This window comes from Bolinopsis microptera, chromosome 5 (assembly GCF_026151205.1).
Source record: "Bolinopsis microptera isolate Bmic1 chromosome 5, MBARI_Bmic_1.0, whole genome shotgun sequence".
Lineage (NCBI taxonomy): Eukaryota > Metazoa > Ctenophora > Tentaculata > Lobata > Bolinopsidae > Bolinopsis > Bolinopsis microptera.
In genome coordinates this window covers 10,692,079-10,701,843 of record NC_087076.1, presented here as the reverse complement: position 1 = coordinate 10,701,843, position 9,765 = coordinate 10,692,079, and the positions used below count along the sequence as shown (strand labels likewise).

Sequence of the window (9,765 nt, the reverse complement as noted above, 5' to 3'; positions counted from 1 at the left end):
ACCATCAGACAGCTACATATACAGAGCAGGGACAATATGGAATACAGTACGACAAAATCTCATGCTAACTACATTCACCTGTTATAAGCCCAATCACCTCAAATCATCCATAAGAATCACCATCACTCACACTCAAAAGGAAGGAGAACCAAATGACTGGAACTTAGCCTTAAACAGCGTTCGACAAAATTCAAAAACTTTAAAATTGACCTTGCCTAGATTACTTAAGCTTGAAAAAGCGGTAATATCTTAGCAAAATATAACTTGCAGCAGCCCCATACCTTGTCATGAACATAATATCGAAACTACCTCTGTGATCACATCTTTCTCTGGGTGCAAAATGAATTATATATATATAGGTTTATTAGTTTTATATAAATTTAAAAGTTCTATAGAAATTTATTATATAAGGATTATAAACATTTTGTTTGTGTGTTTTGTGTTATGCATTTTTATACCTATTTTAGAAGAGATTTTTATAGAATGTTACAAGTGCAGTAGGGTCAGTTTCAGACGAATTAAGCATAAATGACATCATTGCCATGTCTGAAGTGGTTTGTAAATGGGCCATTGTTAGCCCCAAGCGTTTTGGTCCCTCATTCCTGCCACTCAGCATTGCCTACTGTAACTTAGTAGGAATTTTTCTAAGATAATAGAGAAACTGACCTTGTCTCACTAAATTCAACCACTTACCATAATTAAAATACTAACAACCAAATAAAGTTTTTTAAATAATTATATACAATCACCAAAAATATTTCCTCAAGTTTACTTCTAGCTAACTAATTCGTGGTTTAAGCTCTTATTTTATTTATGAGGAATGTAAAATAAAACTTTTCGTTTCATTGAAAACTTTTCGTTTCATTGACTCCAGCAAGATGAAACGCTTCCAGAGGTCAACCTTCAGGTGGTGTAGGAGGTTACGTCTGTGAGCCCCGAGTCTACCAACTTCACTACACATCTCGACAGCAAAACACAGCGCAGCTTGAGCTGGTGATCTTTCATCGCTCCTCAGTATGTGTCCTAGCATCTTCCACCTAGATAACTCAGCACGCTCAGACATAGGGGTAGAGTTACTCTGTTTGTAGAGGGTATCTTTGGACATAATACTGCGTGGCCAGCTGACATTCATGATCTTTCTGAGGTGGTTACGGTGACATGCATCTAGTTTGTCCCAGTACGATTTAGGCATTCCCCAGCAACTAGAGTTATACATGAGGATAGATACTACTTGGGCCTCATAGACCTTCAGCTTCTTCTGTAGGGGGATCTTACTCTGGCACCAGACCTTCTTGAAGTTCTGGAATGCTACATTGGCTAACATGATTCTTCTGGTGACATCTTTCCTACTTTCTAGCAGAGAACCCAACAACTTGCTACTGCACCATTCTTCATTCATTCTAAGGGGTTTACCATCATCCATGACCTCATCTTTCCCAGCTATGTAGACGTGTACAAACTCTGTCTTTGATTCATTAATATTCAGATTCCACTCTTTGATCAAATAATTTGAGGCACAGTGTATAACACTATAACTATAGTTGGCATTTCTGTTGGACAAAAACGTTTTGGCAATATATTGGCAGTTGGGATAGTTCTAAGCACTCTAAACTATAAAGGTGCATGGGAATGTTGGATTATGGTATGGTTGTCATATTGCTGGTGTGGCGTCCGCAATATTATCAGTCGCCTTTGAAAATCTACTACAGATTTTCTTTCTGTATATCACTATACAGTTCCTCTTTAGAAAAAGTGCATGTGACAAGTAACGAGACAAGGATGCTCTAGGATCAGGAGCGACAAATGATCAATTGTTCTAGACGTGAGGCTTTCTGCAGTAACGGCCCTAGCGAACAGGGGGATGGTTGTTCGCTTGAGTACTATGATGCGGTTATACAAGTCTGGCAAAACAATTTGTGACCTGCCTATTGGCCGGGCGCCGCCGTAGACTCAACACATGGTGTGTGGGGTATTTACCTCGGGCACACACCTTAATCTCTCGACCGGCGGGTCACACCCAAATCTCCTGCTCCAACTCTTTCAAAGGCTGGTACCCTAAGTTACTACGTGGCCAGAAGGAAATTCTTGTAGGAACTCTTAATGTACGAACAATAAGAGAACAATACAAGAGGGATGAGCTGGGTGTATGCATGAGGGATAGTGGCGTACATATTTTGGGCATTCAGGAGCATCGGGTAGTACATAGCACTGAAATCGAGTATCAAGATCTTGGAAGCTCTCACCTCATAACAACTTCGGCATGGAGAACCAGCAATGGGGCGGCTGCTGGTGGGGTTGGTATTGTCTTGGACAAAAAGACAGTATTCAACTCATTGATTAGTGTATACTCACATGACAGGAGGACGATGGTAGCCAACTTTGCAGGGAACCCGGTCACAACTGTTATTGTGACTTATAGCCCGACAGAGGGGGCGACTGTCGACGAAGCAGAAAACTACTACGACAGCCTTGGTGGTGCCATCGACCAGATACCAGCCCACAACTTACTATTCGTTGTAGGAGACCTCAATGCGCATGTCTCATCATCAGGAAACTGGACATCCTTCCACAAGGGTCCAGCAAACCGAAATGGTAGACTGCTAGAGGATATGCTGTTGGAGCGACAGCTAGAAATCACAAACACCAGATTTCAGAAGCGAAGAGGTAAACTCTGGACATATCTCTCAGATATGAGTCAAAGTAAATCTCAAATCGACTTCATCATTTGCCGGAAGAAATGGCGGAACTCCGTCAAGAACTCCGAAGCATATGGTAGTTTCCACAGTATTGGCTCGGATCACAGAGTAGTCGTAGCAAGGGTAAAGCTTAGTCTACGGATAAGCAAGACGGAGAAGAGGGCTCCGGTTCTGGACTGGTCTAAACTTAAAACTGATATCGCTCTACAAGAGAGGTACACAGTGGAAGTTAAAAACCGCTTTTCCATACTTGAAAAGGATGATCAGACGGCAACAGAAAGGTACCAATGCTTTATTGATGCGAATAGGACAACTTCTCGACTTTTACTACCTGAAAAGGAGAAAAAGAAAAGATGTAAAATCTCAGCGACTCCAAGTGTTGAGATTGCCAGGCTGAAGCTGAGGGAATGTAGCATAAAATACCACTCAGATGCTACAGAAGACAACCGAATAGCTGTTCAAGAGGGCAAACAGAAGCTAGGCGATGCTTATCAAGCAGCCAAAGAGCACCTGCTGGAGGGGCAGGTCCGGGAAGTGGAGGAAGCAAGTTGGCAGGGCAGACATGCTAAAAGCTGGACCATGATCAACAAGATCACAGGTAAAGCTCCATCATATACTGGCAAAATCAAGGGAAACTCACCAACGGAAAGGGTTCAGAAATGGAAGGACTATTTTGCTACTCTTCTCGGCTCACCACCGACGGTAGAGAACGCGGAAGAGGATATTGATCCAGTCCACCCACCTCTGAATATCGGAACAGAACCGTTTACGTTGGATGAGTACAGGAAAGCAAAGTCCAGCATAAAGGCAGGGAAAGCATGGGGTGACGACAACATAGCCCCAGAAGTCTTAAAACGATGCGACCTTGATCTAATTGTCTTAGACTTCTGTAACAATGCTCTATTGAAAGGTGAGAAACCAGACCAATGGTCAACTGCCAACATCATACCAATTCCAAAGAAGGGCGACCTTAGCGAACCAATGAACTATCGGGGAATAAGCTTGTCATCCCTAGTTGCCAAGTCTCTAAACAAGATGGTTCTAAACCGGTTGAAGCCAGAAATCGAGACAATTCTGCGTAGAAACCAGAATGGATTCAGACCAGGAAGGTCAACAACTCAACAGATATTGGTACTGAGACGTCTTATAGAGGGTGTCAAGAGTCGGAAACTGCCAGCTGTTCTGACATTTATAGACTTTAAGAAGGCTTTCGACAGTGTACATCGTGGGAAAATGCTAAAGATTCTAGAAGCTTACGGCATTCCAGTCAAAATCGTGCAGCTTATACGGCTCATGTACGAGAAGACAATGGCCAAAGTCCTAACTCCAGACGGAGAAACTGAATTGTTCGAGATACTTGCAGGTGTGTTACAGGGTGATACCTTAGCACCTTACCTCTTTGCAATAGTCATCGACTACTGTATGAGGCAAGCCATAGGCGATGATGCGGAGCGACTTGGACTCACCCTCGAACGTAGAAAAAGCAGAAGAGTGGGGCCCAAGATCATCACCGATGTGGACTTTGCAGATGATATAGCACTTAGTAGTTAGTAGTTAGTAGGTGACGGGAGCTTCTAAGCTTTCCGTAGTGCCCCCAACCTGCTTTCAGATATGGGGGTCATATATGCCTTCAGTTTCCACCCGGTGAACCTGGTCGGCGAGCCCCCAGGTTTCAACTGCGCATAATAATATAGCCGTGCGGGTAATAAATCCCGGGTTGGCTTCTCGTGTATTCGGTAGTGTGGCCGACCCCACTACTCTGCTGCGCGTTGCCGTGTTGGGGTGCTATCCCGGCGCGCGCGCCGGAGCTTGCCCCTCTCCCCGGCCTCCGCGCACTTCGGCTATTTCGCTATATAAGAATTGAAATCTGCGTTCGTTTTGCGTACTGTATGATTGGTAAGATAACTATTTGTAAAGAATCAGAGTTGCCATGCCGCTCGCCCGAGCGTTTGGAGTTTTAGGAGCCAGTCCAGACACTTGCCTGGATTGCATCGCAATAGCTCCGTATCGACTCCTTACGCCCGAGTATGTTGTTATATCCTATATACTCTGTAAGTTTCACGTTAGCGTCTGAGGTACCAGTCCAGACTATGTGTCTGGTTCGCATCGCGAAGGTCCCATAGTGACGCTTTGCGCTAGGGTTGCCAGCCGATATTATCGGCCGATAATTATCGGCGATAATTCTCCAAAAATCGTTATCGATTATCGCGATAATTTTCGAGAATTATCGCGATAATCAACCACTTTTTATTAGGGAAAAATGGCACAGATTTTCTAATCTGTTTCTTTGTTTGTAGAGTAAAACCCCAGTGCTAGCATAATTTACAGTGTGATGGTATGCTGACGTGCTGTGTAGTGTGTATTGTGAATGAATTTGTGGCAATGAAAATTTAAATGTTGCGTTATCGCATCTAAGTAAGTAGGTGGATTGAACTTGAAGGTTGTATGCTCAGACGTAGAGATTGTTGTTTGTTGAAGCACAGAAAGGAACTCAGACTACAACAAGACTGCAAAAACCGTTGGAGCTCACTGTGCAGTATGTTGGCAGTTGGAGTGATAACTGCAATGCAGTGAACGACGTTTTGGTTGAATTGGAGCTAGGTAATCTAAAACTGGATGCTGAAAAGACTGAGTTAGTTAAAGACATTATCAGTTCTGTGTAAAAGAGACAAAAATCTCGCTCATGCAGAAGTGATTCTTCAGTTTATTGACAGCCGGAAAAGATATAATTGCTACATTTTCGATCTCTTCTTGAAGTTGATAGTCTACGTACACGATATGTTAAGAGAAAGATTGAAAGAACCTTAACTTTGTATCGCTGGTAACGTTCTAGAATTATCACGAAGTAACTTTAAGTCCCTGCACCAGCGGTTGTTCAAGTAGTAAGAGACAAACGGCGACTGGTTATCAGGACTTACAGGCCATTCGACAACTCGGTACCAATGATAGATACCCTTGCTCGGGAGATTGACCTATTCACAACTAACAGGCAGAAAACTGACACTATCTAAGAAATACGCCGTTCATTATATTATATCGTACCACGCCAGCAGACTTTTTTGAATAAACTATTTTGTAACTTGAATGAATCTTCGTTAGATATGCTGATTGTTGATTTTCTACATTTTATGCCATTTTGTTACTATATAATGATGATATTGCAAGGTTACATAGCATAGGAGCATAATACAATATGTAAGTACGCAGAGTGCAGACAAATATTACTTCAATTATCTTGCCAAATTTATCGCCGATAACCGATATTATCGCGATAATTTCGAAAAAATTATCGATTATCGCGATAAAAAGAATTGTACCGATAATGGCAACCCTACTTTGCGCTTAACTCAAGATGTGAGTACGATGAGATTGTAATTTTATTGTATGACTGCAACTTGGAGATGGGTGATGAGGATTAGAAAATGTATCGTTTCCAGTACCGAGAGGTTGGAACTAAGGGAGCCAGCCTGGACTCTTGTCCAGATTGCATCGCAATAGCCCCTTGTCGACCCTCGCTCTCGTTCCTGGTAACGGTGTGTGGTTACTATGGTAACAGTGTGTAGTTGCTATGGTAACAGTGTGTAGTTGCTATGGTGAGTTGCTATGGTAACAGTGTGTACTAGTAGCCATGGTAACAGTGTGTAGTTGCTATGGTAACAGTGTGTAGTTGCTATAGTATCAGTACGTAGTTACTATGGTAGCAGTGTTTAGTTGCTAGGTAGTGATTTGGAGTTGCTACGGTAACCGTGTGTGGTTGCTATGTTAAGAGTGTGTAGTTTCTATGGCAACATTGAATGGTTGCTGTGGTAACAATTTAGAGTTCTTCTTCGTTGACAAATTCTAGTAAAGTCGTTTCAAATGATTAACATCGTTTAAATGAATAACATCGTTTAAATGAATAACATCGTTTAAATGAATAAAACTGAATAAAAAGTTGAAACAATAGATAATAAAATTACCCGCCATGCGCGCTACCAGAGTAGCTAGCGCGCAAAACGTATTAAAGGATTGACAGCGAGATCATTAGCACATACTGTGCTCAAATGGCGTTAGCGCGTTACGTAAAATATAGGAAAAATTTAATATAGCAATCTCAATTCGAACCAAGATAACGCTGAAGAAATAAAAAACTGCTACAGTGTCATTCGGTGGGACATTGGCTGCGAACTGCACATAATTTTTTTGATCTCCCCGAGGAAAATAATATTTGATTTAATGTTTATATATACGTCCAAAAGATCTCCTCGGAAATTTAGAAAAGTAAATAAAATTACTGTTCAATCTTTTTGGCGAACAATTTTTATTATATTTTTAAAAATTTCTTCCATTTTGTTAATTGTGAAAATTGTTTGATTGGTGTTTTTGTGCTAATGATGAATGATTATATTAGCAAGATATTAATCTAATGTCGATGTATGATAATCTATACTCATCATTCATTTTAACCATTACAAATACAAACTGTTTTACTTCCTCTTTCTTTTCTTATGAGCAATGGGGGACGGTTAATTAACGGTGGACCTTTCATGTTTCAATCATTTGAGAAAATGCTGGATGCCTAATTTTTTTCAGAGACGGTAGATTAGAAAATACTGCATCTGATCTGAAAAAATGATGTAAAACAGATTAGAAATGACGAAGTTATCAAGCATTTTGTGTATCTCGTAAGCAAAATTGATCGGGTGATTATGTGATTGTGACACCTTAAATTTAATTACTGGGCGGCGCTCAGCCTGTCATTCCGCCTAATCTCTATTCGGTTTATTATGTTTATGAACATAATAGCCTGGGGTCCCTAGGTAACACCTTAATTGTTAATTTGGCAGCCTTAACGATTCCCATAATGTTTAACGGGGTCACTCTATCACATGATTAGGTAAGCCAATCACCTGATCACACGTAATTGGTAATGAATAAACTCCTTATGCTTCGTAGTTTGTATCTCGGTCATCTGAGTAGCTACATCTCTATTTTTTCAGGACAAACCTAATTCAATAAAATTTAGCTCGATCCGACTATCTAAACTATCAAATAAATGCAAAAATGAACCCTTATTTGAAAAAAATATAGAATATTTTTCGAGTTGACAATTAACTCTAACTAGTGGTGGTACTAAATCATACCTGATACCAGAAAGAATTATTTCAATCGGACATTCAGTGACTAAGCTATAATAAGTATAAAGTATAAGTAAGTATAAAGTATAAGTATAAAGTATAAGTAAGTATAAAGTATAAGTATAAAGTATAAGTAAGTAAGTATAAGTATAAAGGCCAACGTATGGGTACTGACTTTTTGCCCACCCTGTATAATATCGTAACTAAACCACAAACGATCGAATTCATGTTCTATAACTGTCACCAAGATGTAAATCAGATCGAATTGAGACGCCGTTCGATCTAATTTCTCGTTCGATCTAATTTCTCGTTCGATCTAATTTCTCGTTCGATCTGATTTACATCTTGGTGACAGTAAGCCTGTCACACGACCAAAATGCAAAACAGTTTTAATATTTAAGTTCATAACTTTTCAAGGAAGCGTTTACCTGGTATAATTGATAATCAATAATGGCATGTAGATCTCCGGCTTCGGTGTTTGTCAACACACCGAATGAAGATGTGGCGGAATGGGCTTTCACTAATTCGCTCGCCCAGAAATTATTTGTATCACGTTGTGACACCCACGGTCGTTGTAGCGCGATGCGTTACTTTGCCGCGCCGCGCACTTAATAAGGCGAGATGCGCTACTGTGCCGCGCCGAGCTGCCATGAATTGACATCGTCAATTAACCACGGTCGTTTCACCCCTTTATCGTCCTGACGATACAGGGGGAGCCGCGCACTTCGTGCGCGGCGGGTCATACAACGTATGACAAGAAATTATCACGTGACTTTGTGCTTTGGTTTTTATGGTTTTGCAGTTGATTGACGATGTCAACCCTTCTAGATCGTTGCTTTGTAAAGCAAGAATGCTAGTTTGCGCGGAGCGTCGAAGCGACGAAGTCCTCCAAGTTTTGCAGCCGAACAAAACAGTTTTACATAAACCTTGTAGCGCGATGCGTTACTTTGCCGCGCCGCGCACTTAATATAATAAGGCTTCTCACTAGATCGGCGAGATGCGCTACTGTGCCGCGCCGAGCTGCCATGAATTGACATCGTCAATTAAACATAAACCCTAATTCCAACAATATGCATAACTTACTGGGCCACGCTCAGCCTGTCATTCCGCCTAATCAGTAATCTCTAGATTTATGAACATGATAGCCTGAGGTCCCCAGGTAAACCATAACACATAACCCCGAAGCTATCCTTGGAGGACTGCGACGCGCCGTGCAAACTAGCATTCTTGCTTCGCATTAACAGGTGCAGGGTTGACGGATGTTACTCGTCTAAATTTCTTCGAAGTAGCGCGCGCCGCTTTCTTATCGACGTTAATTGTAGGTTTACAACCTACCAGGACGCGCGACGAGTTGGACTCGTCGACGGTCCTGTCACCTGTATATATATATAGAATAGATATTTTACGAGTATCATGATCAACCGTTAAGACGGCAAGTGCTACGAAGTAGCGCGCGCTGGGCCAGACCATTAATAATGGTCAAGTGCAGGGTGATACTCTTAAGATATTTGTTCCAGGACCGTCGACGAGTCCAACTCGGCGCGCGTCCTGGTAGGTTATAAATCTACAATCGCGCTACTGCGGGCGGGCGCGCGCCACTGCAAGCGCAAGGGCTCTGGATCGATATTACCTGGGGACGTCAGGCTATCATGTTCATTAAAAATAGAGATTCGGCGGAATGACAGGCTGAGCGCGGCCCAGTAAGATCGATAAAGCAAACGCCATGTCATTTAATGATCTTAATTGCTAATTTGATTTTAAAATGTTGATCCCTTCTAGCTCGAACATCGTACTCTTTACCTATCCATGAGTTTACGCGAACTGCGTGACACGCTTGTTAACGGGTGATATTCGTAAAATATTTGTTCCAATTATTAGGACCGTCGACGAGTCCAACTCGGCACGCGTCCTGGTAGGTTATAAACCTACAACGCATTTGTTTCGGTATCAAT

At 41.7% G+C, this 9,765-nt stretch overlaps 1 protein-coding gene across 3 annotated transcripts in view; it reads left to right on the top strand.

Annotated features, from left to right (window-relative positions):
- The first annotated feature begins 1,501 nt into the window (after positions 1-1,501).
- The window catches only part of LOC134814902 (ubiquitin-conjugating enzyme E2 Q2-like), a 102,145-nt gene continuing 93,881 nt past the window's right edge, over positions 1,502-9,765 (top strand). For 2 of the 3 annotated variants that reach the window (XM_063823238.1, XM_063823240.1), the window contains exon 1: positions 1,502-1,514. The gene's annotated coding sequence lies outside the window, so the exon portion shown is untranslated. The remainder of the gene's footprint in view (positions 1,515-9,765) is intronic. The other variant, XM_063823239.1, reaches the window with a different exon arrangement.